This window comes from Uranotaenia lowii, chromosome 2, assembly GCF_029784155.1.
Source record: "Uranotaenia lowii strain MFRU-FL chromosome 2, ASM2978415v1, whole genome shotgun sequence".
Lineage (NCBI taxonomy): Eukaryota > Metazoa > Arthropoda > Insecta > Diptera > Culicidae > Uranotaenia > Uranotaenia lowii.
Genome location: NC_073692.1, coordinates 298,789,812 through 298,810,168, shown reverse-complemented (window position 1 = coordinate 298,810,168; position 20,357 = coordinate 298,789,812).

Sequence of the window (20,357 nt, the reverse complement as noted above, 5' to 3'; positions counted from 1 at the left end):
CTTCAAAGTTGTGAAGATGCTCAATTTTTCATAAGTTTTTCCAATTCGATCAGTTTTAATTCAATCGAAAAAGTGTTCAAAAAATTAATAAAATTATAAAAAGTTTAGCAATAGATGTACATTGAAACGTGATGACTCGTTAGGTATATTTAACTCAAAATTGATGATTTTGGACTTGCACGTTGCACCCCTCTGATCCTGAGGGCCTCAATTGGTAGTCAATGAGCTATACACTGATAAAAATATGGCAAAAAATAACAAAAGGTAAAATATTTTCATTGGAAATATTTAAGAATCATCTGTTATAATTTGTAGATAAACTTACGAAAAATCTGTTTTAATTTTTTTTTGGATATACCTGAATTAAATTTTTTTACTGTGCACATTGTGTCGTTTGTGCATGGGTAGCAGGGATGCCAGGTGTTGAGGATGAAAAATCTGGGCAATTTTGAAAAAAAGTCTGTGTGTGTCTGTGCATAAGGAAAATCACAAATTTGGTACTAAACAAGAAATTAAATTTGGCGAATCGTGTGAGCGGCGGGGGGGGGGGTGGTTGGGTGGTTTGAGGTGTGTTTATGCTATGGTGTACGGGTTATTTTCGTGTTTATATCTATATAACAAACACTTTTTCCTTTTTCATATCAAACAATTCAAGTCAGATTTTAGTCTAGTCTGCCACTTACATATCAAATCTTATAAATTAATATTGATTATAACTGTCAATTTTGAAAGTCTGTAAAATCTGGGCACTCTCAGCAAAAATCTGGGCAAAATCTGTGTCTGACCAATATCTGGACGAAGGGTCAAAAGTCTTGGTTTTACAGACAAATCTGGGCACCTGGCAACCCAGATGGGTAGTTGCCCCCTATATTTAATACCATAATTTGCCTACATTAGGGCGTTTACTCTTGATGGATTTCAACCGTTGCTTTGAAAGGCGTTTGTAAAAAATATTTTTTCCATAGTTAAACTTTAAAAGTCATTTCTTTGCCAAAATATATTTGAATTAAATTAAATTGAAATACTGAATTGTTATCCTTAAAATATTGCCTTTGGGTAAAATTGCACAAAATTTTGCTATCAGGCTCTGTTATCGAAATTTTGGCATCAATTAGTTATTATTTTGCCATAAATGTCTGCTCAGGTAAGGTTTAGATAAAACTTAAAAATATGATAAAATTATACCTCATGCTTTGTTAGCAAAATTTTGTATCATTTAACCCTAATAGCGGTGAAACAATGTCCCAATATTGATCCCATTTTTCATGCACGAATTGCACAGTTATGCCACATTTTGGTTGAATTGAAATCTGATTGATACCTCGTTAAGCCAGCGTTTTCAAAATTATTTCGACAGCACAACGATGCCAAATTTTGGATGTGATCGAAGCCTAAAAGTGGCATCATTGTGCTCTCAAAACGGGTTTAAGTTGTTGGTTAAACAAGGTATCATTAAGGTTTCAGTGAAACCTGCAGTTGGTATAATTGTGGTATCGGCATATGAAAAGTGAGACCCAAATTTTGGCATTGTACCACCTTTATTCGGGCAGAATGATACCTCATTTTACTTTCAAGGCATGATAGCAAAATTAGGTATAATTTTGCCATAAAAGTCTGCTCGGGTGTTCCTTTTGTAAAGAAACTCGCCGACTTCAATCCGCAGGAGCAGATTGCCAGCCACACAAACACTTTCAGGCCGAATTTTTCCACCTCAATCGGCTTCTCGTGGTCACTCACATCCTCCCCAATAGCTGCAGTGTAGGAAAAGTACTGGAATCCTCTTTTACATAAGTTTCATCGTCCATGAGAATGCACGCATCTGGCTTCTGCAAAATCCGATGATACATCTTGCGGGCTCTGGTTTTGGCTCGTGATTTTTGTTCAGCCGTTTGTTTGGACACTTTTTGCTTCTTCTATGTCTTTAGGTTGTTCCGCTTCTTGATCCGCTGTACCATTCCGATCGATGTCCCAGCATTTTTCGCCAAATCGCGTATGGACATCGATCGATTCCGGTTGATGAGATAGATTACCTTACGGTCCAGATTTGGGTCAGATGGTCCTGGTTTTCTGCCTTTTCCTGCAAAATCATCGAACGTATAGTGTTCCCTGAACTTGTGGATGATGGATTTAACGTTCGCCGGATGAATGCCGAAACGTTACTGTAGGAATCAGGATAGAATATAATGAGTAAAATAATATGAGCCCATAGTTAATGTAGGTTGAAACCATTGGAAAGTGTCGTATAAGAAATAAGCGTAAGCGTTATGCGTCGTTACTAGAGAGCGCAGCCTAAGCGTGTGTTTGTGATCATTGTTGCACACTCATTTGGCGCAACACCTTAAACTTGTAAAATTGACCCATTATTGCGAACAGCCGAGATCTGTCAAAAAAAGTGTCGTTTCCTCGAGTCAATTTTACACATTATTTAGAAAAGCTGGCTTACTAAATAAAGGGTGTTTTTTAACTTGTCATTCAGAATATAGAACTCTTTCTGCCGTAACCGATCTCGTTCGACGATTCAATGAATCGGTTATTGCTGAAAGATCAGTTCAGTTGATTGAGTTGATTGAATATTTTCCTATTCTGTAACAGGAGCATGAAAATTATACCTTGTCGAATACAGAAATTCAAAACAAACTGATTTGTTTTTATTATTTTCTTTCCATCCTTCTGACACTTTAAGGGCTAACATCAAAGGGCTGACATCGCAGAGCGGGCTTCCAAAATAATGTGTAAATTTTACATGCTTACATTACTAATTTTCACCTCTGCTTTGACGTACATGCTGTGTACACTATAAGGGGTACAAGGACTTTACATGAAAAAGGAGTTAACCCAGTCTTTTCCGATAACGGGTCAAAACTACACTATAAGGGGTTGCGCCAGATGAGTGTGTGATACGAGAGAACTGAGGATACGGTTCTCTGTTTGTAGCGAATGCGGTTGAAGAGCAAAAGAAGCTACAAGCGTTGAACAAATCCTATTCGGGTAAGCCTCGTCTCGTTCCATTCCATGCCTGATTCTGAGCAGGAAGAACGGCAGTTAAGGAAACAGATTTGTCGAGAGCAGTCGAAGATTTTAGGGGCTCCGATAAAAAAGGAAGCGGGCCTGAAAACATGGCGTCTGGCAGAGCGCATTTCGGCCACTACAGTTACGTCACTTCATTCAATTTAAACTTCTTTTTTAGTTCGCAACATTTTGGGAGAAACGAATGTTTCAATCGTCAACAAAGCGCTGGTTCACTCTTGACAGATCAAGATGCTACATACACGTGAGCACAGTTGTGCGCGTTCACGCGTTAGTAAGTAGAAGGTCCAAATATGTTCATAGTTAATTTTTGATACACTTCTTAAATATAGAATAAATTTTTTTTATCATTATATGATAACTTTTGGATATTAAAAAAACGGAAATTTTCTATGAGAAAGCCTGTTTAGAACAATTCAAGTTTCAATAAAAAAAAGAATATAGGAACAGTGGGAGGACCTAGGGATTTTCATGAATTCATTTGTTTTTGAGGCCAAAAATATTGAGAAATGTTTATAATTTTGCCCCTAAATGTATGCAACAAAATTGTAAATCTTTTGAGTACATTCGTTTTCGAAAGAAAACCGTTCCGATTACTTTAAAGGATGAGATCGGAGTGTTGTGTTAATATTCTGTTTCATCAGCCTCAATCAATCAATAGATCGTGAAAAGCTGTTTAATATTCTTTGGACAGCAAATTTACGGTGTCATTCTATAGTACAAATTGTGTTTTCTCACAATTCCTATAAATACCCAAATTTGTACAAAGGTTTGAACACTGACCATACTGACTGGACACTCAATTTCGTTTGATGGATATTTTTTTCAGCAGTACGCGATATCGATTCCAGAGTTCGCATCGATCGATTTGAAGAATTGCTATCCCAATTAGAAAGTGCCACCCAATTTTAAAGCAAAAATAGGCAATTTCGAGGATACAAACGGGCTAAGTAGGAACATTATTCTTACGGGGCATTTTTTTCTCAAATTTTACAGGTTCGCAATAACGACGGTTGGTAGAAAAATTAGCCAGAAAATGATCGAATTTTTATTCTAAGTGTTATGTGTTAAGTGTTATGTGATCATACAGTGGTTTAAATTTGATTTTCAAATCATTGGCATCGTGTCTTTATTCGATTCATGCTTTTAGATTTCAATGTAAATTTTTTGTGCTTTGAATAAGCAGCTTCTGTCATTAAAATAATTTTTTCCCCATAATTTCACAAACTTGAGCTGGAGATTTCTGCTTTACAATTTCCTGTTTCCAATAATGTTTCTCTAAACTTATGAGCATCAGTTACCAACGGAAACTCCCACGCCCATTATCAGGTAAAATAGAAACAAGCAACAGTTTCGCCATAATCCAAAGTGCAGCACCACGACAATGCTCATTATTTTGCAGAAGCGCACGTGACTCCTGACGGGATGGAATGAGATGGGGCCACGTTTCTCTTCAGATTTTCACGTCACAATGAAACACCTTTTTGCGTGTGCCACGCGCGCCCGTCCCGCGATGTTTTCAAAACATCCGGTGGGCTCGCCACCTACCGTGCTGAAATCTATCCCATTACCCGTAATTGACATCCTCTATTATTTACGGACCGAGAGCATTCATTATTCGAAGAACCGCACCGAACCGTCTGCAGATTACTGGAACAGGCCAGGCAACCTGTTGCATTGCAACATTTCGCCCCTTCACTCGGATTTTGTTCATCAAATACGCGTGGACTTAGGTCTAAAGCAGGGGTGGCCGGAAAATTTTCGTACCGCAGATGATTATGCTCTTATAGCAACCGTCTCTATCCTAGCAGGATTTGCACGGTTTTCCCAGGAAAAACACTCGAGAATATGGCTGGTGCTCGTTGAATGCGTTAGAAATGGAGTAGGTACCTATTGGAAATTCTCACCCCTTCTGCTAGGCTGTTCAACTCAATTACTTGTTTCAATTAATGTCGAAATTGATAGATACTTTTATTTGCATACCATTCAATTAGAAGATTGTTATAAAAGAACTACACTTATGGAATGTCATTAAATAAAATTACTATACCTAAGTTGTTTTTTGTTGCGGATACTGCAAAAAGCGCCTGAAATTATACCTTAGGACAAACAGTTCCCACAGGTTTAACAACATTAGAAAAGCGGGACATTTCACGAAAAAAAGCGGGACATTTCAAAAATTCTTAAAAAAGCTTAATTGTTCAGCCTAATCTATTCGTAAACCATCAGCCAAAGTTGTTCATAGAATGTACACTAAGGTTTTGTTACGCGGATTGATTTTGCTCAGCTTTTTTTTTTCTTGCATGACTTCTATTTACAGGGTTTTTTTTACCACAAGTTTTTTCTGCATACCAAAGTTATTTACATTGCATTGGTTGAACATGATCTAAGGACGCTTAACTGACTCAGAATCTTACTGTAATGCTAAGAACATTAGACTTATTTTTTATTGTCTAATTTAAACTATTAGAAAGCTGATTATTTTGAGGAAAAAGACTTAATTGAAAGTTTTCTGTGTTGAACCAATAAATTCAAATTGAGGCTCAAGGTTGATTTTTACTAGTAAGTCAGTGATCTTTGTAAAAATTTTCCAAGAAAAAAGCGGGACATTTTGAGGAAAAAGTGGGACGGCGGGACATTCAACAACAGCGGGACATGTACCGCTTTTGCGGGACGGATGGCAACCCTAGGCTAACGGGATTTATCCTAAACCCTACAGCTCGGCCATTCTGACAAATGCATCGTCCTCGATGCGTATCCAAGGTCAGCTTTCATTGGGGTCCCAATGTTTGAGATTAACAGGATCAAAAACACTAAAGCTTAGTTCTTTTAGAAATGGGAAAGTTACGAATGCGTGTATCTCAAAAACCTTTCGATTGATCTAAATACTTTCTATGAAGGAAATAAAGGTAATCTTATGATAATGTATAAAAAAAATTGAAAAAAAATATTTATCGTTTTATTGTAAGAATAAATTCGACTTTATTCTAGATACCTCCCATCGGCCAGCGCACACTTTTTTCAGTCATGATATTGATCAATTTTCCTAACTTATACTTCGTCATATCTGTATTTTAGGTGGCTGCATCCTCCTTCTTCAATTTCTGCTTCTTTTCGGACCAATACTTCTCTTTTAAAAGAAACTGAGGGCAATTTAGTGGATACAGCTGTTTCGAAATTAACAAATTTGATTATTTTTGAGCCACTATTTGAGCGTTTTTAATGGAATTTCTGCTGGCAAAATCTGGCAATAACGAAGTAAAACTATCATGAGATTGAACTTCAAGTATAATCGGTTAGTAAAGATCGTAGGTTGCGAAGGGTACATAAAGGATTACTCTTTTTAAGCTATTAATAACAGCGAAAACCATAGTTTTCGTTTTGAAAATTGTTGTTTTTTCCACAGGAGCAGAATTTTGGCAAATCATTACATTGAATACAAAATAACTAGCAAATGCATACGTTAATATACTCGGGACCGTGCCACGAGCAGACATGATATAGGATTCAAACGCTGGATTTTTTTTTAAATAGGGTATTTCATAAGTTTGGTCGTTCATCAGAAATCATCTGTCACATAGCCTCGGAACTGACTGTACAGCTTACGAGCTGTGGAACTAGCGAAAAATTGTTGTTTGAGGTTAGGTTTGAATGACTCATTACCAAGCAACACTTTCAGCTTATCGGAGAAAAAAAATTTGAAATTTAAGCAATCTACCCTTAGTTTTTCGCTTATTGAAAATAAAAAATGCTGGTATGAGACTTTATTTTCTTGATGACCCTTAGCCGAAGTTGCCGATCATATGTTTCACTCCAATGCTTGATTTGAACTTTGTGGACATTTTTGACAGTATTTGCATACTTTTCCACCACTCACACACGGTAATTCTTTGAATAATCAACGCTTTTGTCAGCTATCAATTTGATAATGATGGATTTTGAATGAAACTGTATGTATGTATGTATGTATGTTGATAATCCACCATGGGTGCACGGATTCACCGCAGTTTGACCAAAGTATGGATACACATGCATTATATACACGGAGAAAAAAGACGACAGTTGATCTAATTATTTCAGCTTGTTATAGCAATCATCGAAGTGTAGTTGATTTTTTCACGTTCAACTATAAACATAATAAGTTCAAATACAATTATATAATGGGTTTTATTAGCAATTTAAATTAACAGTGTATTCCTTTAATCAACAATCGATATGTTTGATTGAATTGGCACCACTGCTATTTTTATCGAAGTCTCACACATACATAAATATCCACAATTTTTCTTGCCGCCATTTCCGAGAAAGTTTTTAAGCACTCGCGTAGTCGTCGTCGCGTGTCTTAAAAGAATACCCAACGATTACCCTCTAAAAGAAAGTGCCCTTGAAGCCTTTAAAATCGCCAGGTCCGCAGCAAGGATAGAAATTCGCACAGCCAAAGCCAATTGTTGGCAGAAATTTACCGAAGAGGTTAACCCCAACACCCCCTCCAAAGTCTTATGGAACAAACTAAAAGTACTCAATGGGGAACCTCGGAAAAACCAATTTCACCTGCTCCTAAATCGACACTACACGAATGATCCGTCTCTCCTAGTCGAAGCCTTCAGCCAACACTTTTCAATCCCACCTAGTCTTTCCGATCCCAAATCCTCTGCAACCCCCCTTTCATCCAATATAAACCTGCTCCCTTCTCTCACTCCCTCAGAACAATCTCCAACCCAGTATTACAACACCGACTTCAGCTCTAAAGAACTCCATGCTGCCCTACAAAAGGTTAAAGGTCATTCCTCTGGTCCCGACGATATCGGGTATCCATTCTTAAAAAACCTGTCTTCCTTAGCCAAAAACACACTCCTAAATATCATCAACAAAATCTGGCATGACGGTTGTATCCCCGATAATTGGAAACGTGGCCTGATCATTCCTATTCCCAAACCGCATAAAGATCCTTGTAATATCGACAACTATCGACCCATCACCCTGCTTGACTGCACTGGAAAGATTATGGAGAGGATGGTAAATCACCGACTGAACACCATCTTAGATGAAAATCAACTCTTGGATAGTCGTCAATACGCGTTCCGCCCTGGCCGATCTACAGACGATTATTTCTGCCTACTGGAAAATATTCTTGATAAGTCCCTGAATGAACACCAACACATTGAACTACTTTCACTCGATCTATCGAAAGCTTTCGATCGTGTAGAGCCCCGAACAATTCTCAACTCCTTACGCGAATGGAATATTGACGGCCGTATGTTTCACTACATTCAAAGTTTTCTTTCCAACCGAACTATCCAGGTTCTTGTCAACGCTACCCTATCTAGTCCCAAACCCACCCACTTAGGAGTTCCACAGGGGTCTGTAATTGCTCCGACCCTTTTCCTTATTGCCATTAACTCCATTTTCAAAAACATACATGACAATACAAGAATACTCCTTTATGCAGACGATATTCTGCTGATTACCTTCTCTCCCTTTGCTCGACTAACTCGTAAAAGGTTGCAACTAGCCCTAGACAACGTCGCCAGATGGGCTCCTTCCGTGGGATTCCAGTTCTCCCCTGAAAAATCAAAACTGCTTCACCTTGGACCTAACAGGAAGAAACTGAAGAAAATTCCCCCTATCAAAATGTATGACAAAGTTATTCCCCTGGTCCACCATTTCCGTCTTCTGGGGGTTTGGATTGACGATCGACTTAGTTTTAGATTCCATCTTGACCAAATCAGAAAGAATGCTACAAACAAGATCAACATACTACGCATACTTAGCAGTTCTCCCAGCCTGGCAAACCGAGAATCTCTGTTCAGGTTCATTCACGGATGGCTACTTCCATCCACTCTCTATGGCCTTGGCTTCATAAGTCGAGCAGCTCCGCTACTACATAAAAAACTTGAGCCAATCTACAATCGATGTATCCGAACTGCTGGATCCGCCTTTGTTACCAGCCAATCCAATCCCTTATGGCTGAATCTGGACAGTTTCCCTTTAACTACTTAGTTGCCAAACACCTGACAACAAAGAGCTTGCGTTGGCTTGCCATCGGTGGGAATAAAGATTCTCCCATGATCCACCGTACTGACACATTGCTTCTAGACCTTATCAACTTCCCCCTACCAAATATCTCTCCAAGAAGAAAAACAGCCTTCCGGTATTGGACCGAAACAATTCCTACTGTAGATCTCTCATTATCCCGTAAACTCAAGGCTGGCCAACACTCATCAATTGTCCTACCACATTTCTACCAACTTGTCGAATGTAAATACCCCTCTGGTCTCCATATTTTTACCGACGGTTCCAAAACTGAAGACGGGAGGGTTGGCAGTGGCATATATGATCCGAATGATAACAGAAGTATAGGTCTTCCCACCCAATGCTCCGTCTTCAGTTCTGAAGCTTTTGCCCTATTAAATGCCCTTCAAAATACCCACACTAATAATCCGATTACTATCTTTTCTGATTCTGCGAGCGTGCTGAATGCCATATCAGGAGGTAACATCAAACATCCCTGGATCTCATCCATATCCGAAGAGGCATTGAAGAGGAAAGCCACCCTGGTCTGGATCCCGGGACATGCCGGCATACCTGGGAACGAAGCCGCGGATCGTCTGGCTCTGATCGGTACCAACATGACTCCAATTAGCATTCCAATCCCACAACAAGACGCCTACCGGTACATCTACCGTCAATTGATCCTCGCTTGGGAACGTAATTGGGAATCAAGTCTATCTGCAAAACTGCGCGAAGTTAAGAACCACCCCCAAAAATGGCTTGATCGTGACAATCCTCGAGAAAGAATCGCATTGACCCGTCTCCGGATCGGCCACACTAGACTGACCCATTCCTTTCTCTTGGATAGGGAAGAGCCACCCGAATGCCCTGCCTGCCACTGTACCATCTCGGTACGACACATTCTTATCGACTGCCTGATATACTCTGACCAAAGAGCCATTCTTGGACTGGGTAATAGCCTCCGCCAAGTTCTGTCGAATTGCACAGCTGAAGAAGACAGGCTAATCGAATTTTTACGAAACTCCGGCCTGCTTAATCAAATATAGCCTCTGCCTACTCAACCCCCTTTCCCCCAATCTGCCCCTTTCTCCACCAACCTCTCTACTCTGCTTCTTTGGGTCGTTTCTCCGCCACACTTGTGCTCATGCTATCTTTCTCTTTCCTATAAATATTTGAAAAAAAAAAAAATAGAACGTGCAATATTTTCCCTATCGGTACTATCATTTCTCTTTCTCTGTGTTTGTATTAAAAAAAAAAAAAAAAAAAAAACCCCTGCTCATATTCTCAACAGCCCCTTTAACTTTAACAACCCTTCTGGTCTTGCTAGTCCACTCTCTACAGTAAAACCCCACCCGACAGCATTCTTGTGTTCTATTTTTCCCTTTCCTATCATAAAAAAAAAATAAAAAAAAATAAAAAAAAAAAATAAAAAAAAAACCCACCGTACCTACCAAATTATTACATTTTCTCTTTTTGAAACTATCATTTCTCTTTCTCTATATATGTATTAAAAAAAAAAAAAAAACCAAACGGACACAACAGGAATTGGGAAGAATGACCGTTGTGTTAAATTCCCAGAAAAAAAAGTCGTCGCGTGCCATCTCGTCACCTTTTTTAATTTTCGGCAGTGAGCTGCACTGTTTTTTTTGTCCGTCGTCGGTTTTTCTCGAGGCATCCGTCAAAACCGAGGGCACCTGCACGGCCTCGTCCTCTCAATAAGCCATTTCTCGTTACAAATCCGTGCTCGTAAAATATCCGTGAAAGTATTGTGCGTATAAATTTCAATTAAAGCTGCTGGTCAATGTTCCCCGCATTATTCAAAATTGAAAGAAATCAATCATTTTCATCCATTTTTCCGGTGGAAGACTATCCGGTCTTGAAAAAGGACGAACCATTTGAAATAGAACCAAGAGAACGGAACGATTGGATCGGGAGCAGCCCGAGATAACCGAAGGAGCCGAAAAAAAAATTTAGTGCAAAATTTTAACCGTTTTTTCTATCCTCTCATCAATCAATCATTAAAATCCAACAACCCCTTCAAAGTAGCCCCCCAATCATCCGGCATTCGATTTTGATGTGTGTGGGATCATCGGAAGAAAGATTTTGGCTTTTCTACTCACCTTATATTAGCGGTTTCCACTACTCGCATCAGAGAGGAGGAGCATTATTCACTTAAAATTCCGAGTGGACAACCCTCGATACGAAAATCCGAAGAGGAACCAACCATGATGAAAATAATAATGAAGAAGTGTAAACGTGTTAAAAAAAAATCTTCCGATCTCCGATCGAGAGGGGTTTCCCGAAATTTTGCTAGCAAGGAGCATCATCTCCCCATAATGGCAGAAATCCGAGCAGCGAGGAAAAAAAAATGCAATTTTGAATGTGCATAGGATAAATATTTTGTATTTATAATTATTATTATTTTGTAAAAACGAAATCATGGACAATTCATTAAAATAAATCAAGTTCTCCTAAAATAATATTTCTTCTTTCAGGTCCTTCAAAATAATCCGAAAACCCCCTAATAATCATATTCTAAAAACATTAATAAAATAATTGTTACGTACTGTTAAATCCATTATAAAATATACTATAATGTATCATATTTATTGTTCAATGCATCGTGATTAATCAGAGGAAAATAGTTGAATCCATTATATTTATAGGAGAATGTAAAAAAACAATCAGATAATAGAGTCGAATCTATCACATTTATGATTAAGAGTGAAAAAACGATCAGAATAGTATAGTATAATTTATTATATTTATGATTAAATGCCGGTTTTCAATTGTACAAAAGTAGTTGGATATGCATTCTTTTTAGTTGATTGCATAAAATCTATCAGATCTTTACAGTTGAATCTATTGTTTTATTCGTTGGTGATTGAAAGTCCATCAGATATGCTGTTGTATTTATGGTTGAAAGTTTGATATTTATAGTTAGCCGAGAATCAATCATCAATACAGTTGAAAATAAGTGGATTATTGTTGGAAATACTATACTTTTTTCTCCGTGTAGACAACTCCAAATTCCATACCCGGCACCATGGCTTCGTGTGAACTGTTTTGATGTGAATGTATAACGTGTAAATGTTGGTATATTTTGAGAGAACAATTCAAACAGGTACACAATCAGTTCAAAATGTATAACATGTTCAATGTTATGCATTTACTACAGGTATTCCGGCATCCGTGTATATACCTGGTCAGTTGGCACCTATTGCGATGGCGACCGTGCGATGCATTTTTCTTCTATGATCATTTTTTCAAGATTCACTCCACTTCAGCGCTCCACATGAGCGTGAGAATCTCTTCTTATCCCCACTCATGCCCCATGATGGATTTTGAATGAAACTGTGCAAAATTACTTTTTCCTTTTTCTGTTGCATCTTAAATATCTCAAAAATGCGTAAATTTTAAATTTTGAAAAAAATAGGTCTGATAGTTCTTTTTACAGGCAAAAAAAATACTTTCAAAATTTTGAATGTCCGATTACTAGTAAACGCGCTATTAGCAAAAGAAAGTGTCCCATTTCTAAAAGAACTAAGCTTTAGAAAACGGAACTCGTGTTTGCTGACAACCATCCAAGTCATTGATTACATAAGGGGATTTTTTTTTATTATCTGACAGGTTTGCGCCCGGGGTCTTCAGATTTTCCCCAAAATTGAAAATTTGGTTCATTTTTACGACTTAAAAACACATGTATTTTTTCAGATTTCTAACATTTTTATTTTTTGAGTTAGCTTCGGTTAGATTTTTTTGTAAATAAAAAATAACCATTTTTCAAAGCTACATAACTCTGTTGTTTCTCAGCAGAAATTATAAAATAGCACATCAAAATGCATTGAAATTTTATCAGCTTTCCAAATAGAATAGTTGAAAAAAATTAAATAATGACCTTCAACATGAAAAGTTGTAAATAAACTTTAAATGGCGTCTAAAAGTACCGTCTGCACCACCGAATATTTTGCAAAAAATACCATTGTATAGCTCGATTTATGATGCAACTTTCATCTGAAGACACCAAAGTGGGCCATTAACACCTTGAAGAGTTATGAAAGAAATAATGACAATAAATCTCTTTTTTTGCATCGGAAACAAACAATGGTCGAACAACTGCACTCACATATGGAGATAGCAAGCACTTCTAACAACATGGAAACAAAAGAACTTATCAAAGCTGGTAAAAAACACTATTTTTTCGTCCTTTTCAGACAGCCCCTACTCGCATAACAGTCCCATATGAATTTTCGTCATTTTAGGTCAAAATAAGGCTTCAACATAAAAGACTAAAAAAAGAGGTTTTGTTCTAGAAATTTCGAAAAAAAATATCAATTCTTGGCTGTCCTATATGAAATGTTTCTTTCGGCGAAGTAGTCTTTGGTTTGCTTTGAATCATTTAAACATTTTTTTAACTCACTTGATGTCGAATGATGCACACTAGTTTTCGTCTGACTTTCTTAGGAATGACTTCCTGAGCGAAAAACTATCGGATGCAATCAAGAATCGTAAAAAGATTCAACTTACAATGTGGAATTCATGATATTTTTTTTGCAAAAGTATGTTTCTTTTTCTGACAATTGCATTTAGAAGTTCAAAAATGATAAAATTCAAGTCTTAGAAAGTAGCTTGGTGAGAAAAATATATTTTGTATGGGACTGTTATGCTAGTACATTCGAAAAATGGTTTCAAATATGGTCGTTTAACAGTCCCATAATGAATAAAAATGGTGCTCTCGACCTTACCAATAACCCAATTTCGAAAATTTCAGGTCTAACGATTTATAATGACAACCTAGAAACGATTTTCGTTTATGCTGAAAGTGGTGGTCACAATTTAAAAATATATTCCAAAACAGAAAAAGCTGATTGTCTTGCTTGCTTATTTTTGTATATGGGACTGTTATAAAAGAAGGGGCGGTAGATTGTTGCAGCTTAACTGATTTCATGTTATATCCAAAAATCTAAGAACGTATTCGTTTATACCCAGTTTTGCACCAGGTCACAACAAGCTTTTACAACATTTTACTGTCATTTTTAGAAGTTTATGCGCTAAGTTTTGCATCCGTAATTCCTCAGATTTCATTGAAAATGGACGGTGGAACACTGAAGATTCGTGTGTGAGCGATCGAGGTAGCAAAACACTGACGACGAATTATATTCGTTCTAGTATGGTAAACCTCAAAACTGGGCGAATGTAGAAAACGAATACGGTAAAAGTATCATATTTTCTTCATTTTACAGCCTGGGCTGGCCATACTGAGCTCTTTGATTATTTCTACAACATTTGTGCCACTTTCTCATACTTTTTTGATCAATGGGAAAGGATTTTGGCTCCCGATATAAAAACTATGTAAAGCACGTCTATATTTCATTTCTTTAATCACATTTTTGTGATCCCAAACACAGGGACTGAACCTTCTACTATTGGCATTGATTATGCTTCACAATGATCTTTGATCGAAAAATTAATAAGTAATATAGTATATGACCAGGTTGTAAAAGCAACATTCCCATCATTAGTTATATCACATAAACAATACGATACTCAGAATTTTGGTTAAAATTTAATGTCAGTTTAGCTGCAAACACTCTACAAAGCACGAAAAAGTAGTGTTTTTTACCTGCTTTGGTAAGTTCTTTTGTTTCCATGTTGTTAGAAGTGCTTGCTATCTCCATATGTGAGTGCAGTTGTTCGACCATTGTTTGTTTCCGATGCAAAAAAAGAGATTTATTGTCATTATTTCTTTCATAACTCTTCAAGGTGTTAATGGCCCACTTTGGTGTCTTCAGATGAAAGTTGCATCATAAATCGAGCTATAAAATGGTATTTTTTGCAAAATATTCGGTGGTGCAGACGGTACTTTTAGACGCCATTTAAAGTTTATTTACAACTTTTCATGTTGAAGGTCATTATTTAATTTTTTTCAACTATTCTATTTGGAAAGCTGATAAAATTTCAATGCATTTTGATGTGCTATTTTATAATTTCTGTTAAGAAACAACAGAGTTATGTAGCTTTGAAAAATGGTTATTTTTTATTTACAAAAAAATCTAACCGAAGCTAACTCAAAAAATAAAAATGTTAGAAATCTGAAAAAATACATGTGTTTTTAAGTCGCAAAAATGAACCAAATTTTCAATTTTGGGGAAAATCTGAAGACCCCCGGCGCAAATTGTCAGATAATAAAAAAAAATCCCCATAACGGTTGTTTGGGAAAACCTTCTTAACAACATAAGGATCTTTGAAGTGAGCTTGTAACTTAGATGATTCTCCTGGAATTCCGCGTTGTGGAATGTACACCAGATCTCCTTCTTTATACACTGACTGAATTTTACATTTTGAATCATACTGTTTCTTATTATAAAGTTGAATTGCTTTATTTACCGCATTAGCTTTGTTTCGAATTTCTTCCAAATTTCTTTCTAATTCCTGATTTTTATTAACCACTTTTTGAATTATAAGATTATTGCCTTTTCTCTGATTTACACCAAATAAAACTTGTGAGGGGGTATTTGCAATAGATTTACAATAAGTATTGTTCATATAATATTCAGTATCGTTCAAAAGTGGACTGAATCCTTTACGCGGGTTAGAGTCTAAAAGTTTGGCCAAAACGGGTATGATAATTCTATTAAATCTTTCAACTTGTCCATTAACTTAAGGACAAGCAGTTGCTGTTAAAATATGTTTAACACCTCTTTCATTTAAATAATTTTTGAATTTACACGCTGTAAAACAACTTCCTCTATCCCAAATTATTTGGAAGGAATAGAAAATATAGAAAAATAATTGTTTAAATGTTTCAAAACTTCACTACCCGATCAGGAGGGAAAAACAAAATTATATCAAAATGAGATATTTTGATACTAAGTTTTTTTCTATCTAAATGAGTTATAATTCAGTACTCGTAGGATGTTAAAATATCTCAAATTATATCAAAAAATCTATACGATCATAGCTAAATTATATCAGTTTTTGATATGCTCCTATCAAGATTATATCTGGTTCAGATAGCATAGTTCGATATTGGACAGAACAAAACCTATCAAAATTATTACTTATCAAGATATGAGTGCTTCGAGAAAATTTTCTAGTGGAAGGTTAATAAACCACATTATTTGATAAAACCATGCCCCATTTTTGGTTTCCCAAAAATTTGATTCAATTTTATGAATCTGTTGAGCGAAGCTCGTTAATGTAAGGTTTGAGCCGTTGACTTCGATGTCCGTGTTTCAGAAAAAGCTGTACGTAGATCAAAATAAGATATAATCATTTTATTTTAGGACAATCCGAAAAAAATCTTGATCATTGAATATGAGCTCAACCCCATTCAAGTTTGTCAATCATAATAAGATATAATTCAGATTAGAGAAACTTAAAATCGAAAATTTGGTGTACTTAATTATAACTGAATCAGATGTAAATATCTTGGTGAGATACGTTTGAGTTATTATTTTGATATGCTCTCCTGATCGGGTAGTGTCCGTTGTTTTGCAAGCGTACCCGATCAGGGGGGAAAAACTAAATTATATTAAGATGAGATATTTTGATACTAATATTTTTCCTATCTAAATGAGTTATAATTCAGTACTCGTAGGATGTTAAAATATCTCAAATTATATTAAAAAATCTATGCGATCATAGCTAAATTATATCAATTTTAGATATGCTCCTTACAAGATTATATCTTGTTCAGATAGCATAGTTTGATATTGGGTAGAACAAAATCTATCACAATTATAACTTATCAAGATATGAGAGCTTCGAGAAAATTTTCTAGTGGAATGTCAATAAACCACATTATTTGCTATAACCGTGCTCCATTTTTGGTTTCCTAAAACTTGGATTCAATTTTATGAATCTGTTGAGCGAAACTCATTAACGTACGGTTTGGGCCGTTGACTTCGATGTCCGTGTTTTAGAAAAAGTTGTTCGTATATCAAAATAAGATATAATCATTTTATTTTAGGACTATCCGAAAAAAATCTTGATAATTGAAAATGAACTCAACCCCATTCAAGTCTGTCAATCAGAATAAGTTATAATTCAGATTGGAGAAACTTAAAATCGAAAATTTGTAGTACTTAATTATAACTGAATCAGATGTAAATATCTTGGTGAGATACGCTTGAGTTTTTATTTTGATATGCTTTCCTAATCGGGTATAGTTTAATGAATTTAGAAAAGGCATTCTAGGAACAATAGCTTATAGTATAAATCAATTATTAGGTGTAACAAGTTCATAGCGTGAGAGATAAATATTCAAATAAATTTTGGTTGCACTGGTAGGCTGACGGCGCAGCAATAGGTTGATTCACGCACTGCCTGGCCTCACTGGTTTTGACATTTCGCGATTCCTGTTTTGATTCCTTATTTTCCAATTCTACACGCTGCGGATGCAAAGCAAACATTTCGGTCCTCATTTAATTCTTATTCACACGTTTTGAGCAAAAGTACTCAGCTCAACTTTGGGATATAAAAAATTAAAAAGAAAATTAGATGTTTTCAGTATCAAATAATTAAAAATCAATCATTTTGTTTGTTAATCCAGCTGGAACAGATGAACTTAAACTTAAAAGTTAAACCACTGGCCAATGACTGGACACTCGATTTTGGTTTTTGGCGCTGCTTGAAAATGAAAGAAAATGTCGATACTGAATCGATATGAAATCGTTTTATACTATTTATTACTGCTAATGTTTCTTATTTGAATGAATGTAATTTTGATTCATGTAAAACGGTTCTTTTACTAAAAAACATAACAGGGTGCAAAACAGTAAAATAACTCTTTAGCTGGCTAACGAACGGTAGACAATGTGCAACTCGAGACCCCATACACCCAACCTTCGGGTAGTGGTCATATCACCTCTTGTCTGCAACTCCGATTCTCTACCTCCCCGTGGTGCTAGCTGGGGTGCGAGCAACCTTGGCGGAATGTGTTCAGGCGAATCTTCATCATGCAGTAGGAGCCTCGAGTACACTACTGAGAAGATTCGTCTCCGAAAACCTGGACCTTGCCTTTATCCAGGAACCTTGGGTTAACAACACAGATGAACAGATGAACTTAAACTTAAAAGTTAAACCACTGGCCAATGACTGGACACTCGATTTTGGTTTTTGGCGCTGCTTGAAAATGAAAGAAAATGTCGATACCAGTAAAATTTCCATGCTCGAATTGCTGCCGCGCAGTGTCGACGGTAACAGGCTTCTAGCCAAAAACTGAGAGGAATTTTGTTCTATAAGTCTCATGTCAGTGTGATTAGTGGTTAAACTGACGTGACGTTATTTTTATTCCTCGAAAATATCATATCGTTAAAATTTATAATAGTGAAGCCTTTTCTTTCGGAATGTTTTCCGGAGAATTTTCCTATATTATATTCTTCTGTCCCTGAATAGTGTTGTCGTTTAAGTATGTGCATTTGTTTTACAGCTTCCGGTCATAATAACACAAGAAATTTCCGGACAATTGATTCGGCACATTCGAATTCTTTAGAAGTTTCCACATTTGGACATTTGATGGGATTTTTTGTTTCAAGTAGACGTGCTTTCCCAGAATATTCAATGCAAAGTGGGTTGGTCCAGAACAAATTTGTTGAAGAAGGGTTTTGAAAACATGTTGAAACATTTTAATAAACAAACCTCCTTTTCGATTTTTTTTTACGAATTTTCAACTTTCTGTTCATTTCCAAAGAGATAAACATGAGAAACCAAAAAATGCGCTAAATTTAATTCACAAAATGGAACTTGGTTTTTTGCTATCCTTAAACTGAGTTTTGAGTAAAATTTCTTGGCCGTGCAGCTACACGGAAAATTTCGCCGCACCCCATTTCTCGTTCGTAAAATTTTGAAAACAGGACGTGCGAACTGTCACCACAAAAGGGAGAATACGTCATCGTGAATCGACCCATGAGCCGTTATCGGAAAGAGAAAAATAACGGCGAGAGGAAAAGAGAAATCAATAGAGAAAACAAACGGCTGTAACAGGGAAAGAAAAAGGTAATAAAATCAGTTTGCAAAACGTTATGTGTGTTCAATGGAAGTTAGTCGAAACAGGTTGAAATAGGTCGAAACAAGTAGGAATGGATTTTGACAGTTGGTAATCTGTCTCTTTCCAATTGACTTCGACCGATTTCAACCAGGTCGTCCGTTGAACATACTAACACCAATACTAATGCGTGTTTTGTGCGTTTTGCACACGAATTTCTAGACAGCCCAAAACAGATCACGTGAAAATTTAGACGCGTATCGTAACGGGCTAGAAAACAAGCTTATATGCATGGAATCCTTAAATGTATTGAAATAAAAAATTTCGTAATATTAAATGAGACTGAAAAAGCGATGATGGGACAATCTGAATTTATTTTCCCATGCATCTGCAGAGTTCCGCGACATTTTGGCGGTTTGCTTTTTGTGGACGTGTTCACATTAGTAGACCATCTTGGTCTTAGCCGTCCGCAAACAAAAAATGAGTAACAAAAATTGCGTGGACGTGTTTCAAACGCATTCGAGAGGTAAAACCATTAAATTTCTTAAAATAAGATAACTTTATGACAAGTTTTTATTTCATTCATTCCCCCCGGGGCAAGTGCAAACGTCTTCTACCGCACAGCACAGGAATAATTGCAGGAAGAGTTAGCACAGCAACAATCCCACCGACTCGAAACACACAGAACCGACTGCCGACTGAATCCAAGCATCCAGAGCACTTGACGAGAATGAAATGGCGAAAACGAAACAAAAACATGCTCTCTGTCTGACACACACGCTGCATGTGTGTTAGTGTGGTAGAAATGAATCCTGCTTTCGAGCTGGATCGGTTTCGACTAGTTTCGATCGATTTCAACTTGCTCCGTTGAACAACGACCAGACCTGTTTCGACCAAAACATCAGCCCGTTGAACAACGACCACTTGACAGAAACTAGTCGAAACCAATCGCTACTTACGATTGAACGCAGCTGTTGTTGACAGGAACGGTTGTGTTTTGAGTGAAATCCGAAAATCAAACAGACGGGAATCTGAAGTTGTTTCGAGGCTGGTGTGTTGTATGTGGTAAAATGGAGTGCAAAAATCACGACAGGCATCAATAACTCCTTTATCAAAAATTTGTTATAAGCCATCTTTTTAAAATTCTTTTTAGAAAATATAATACATTTCAAAACTTTTTTTTATATACTTAGAAATTTGATCCTTCATGTTTGGAAACCAATAAGATTGAATAATAGTTTCATAAACTTTTTCTGTGCCAAAATGTCCAAAATCATCATGATACATTTTTAAAATTTGGTTGATCATAACATTGGGGTCTACAAATAAA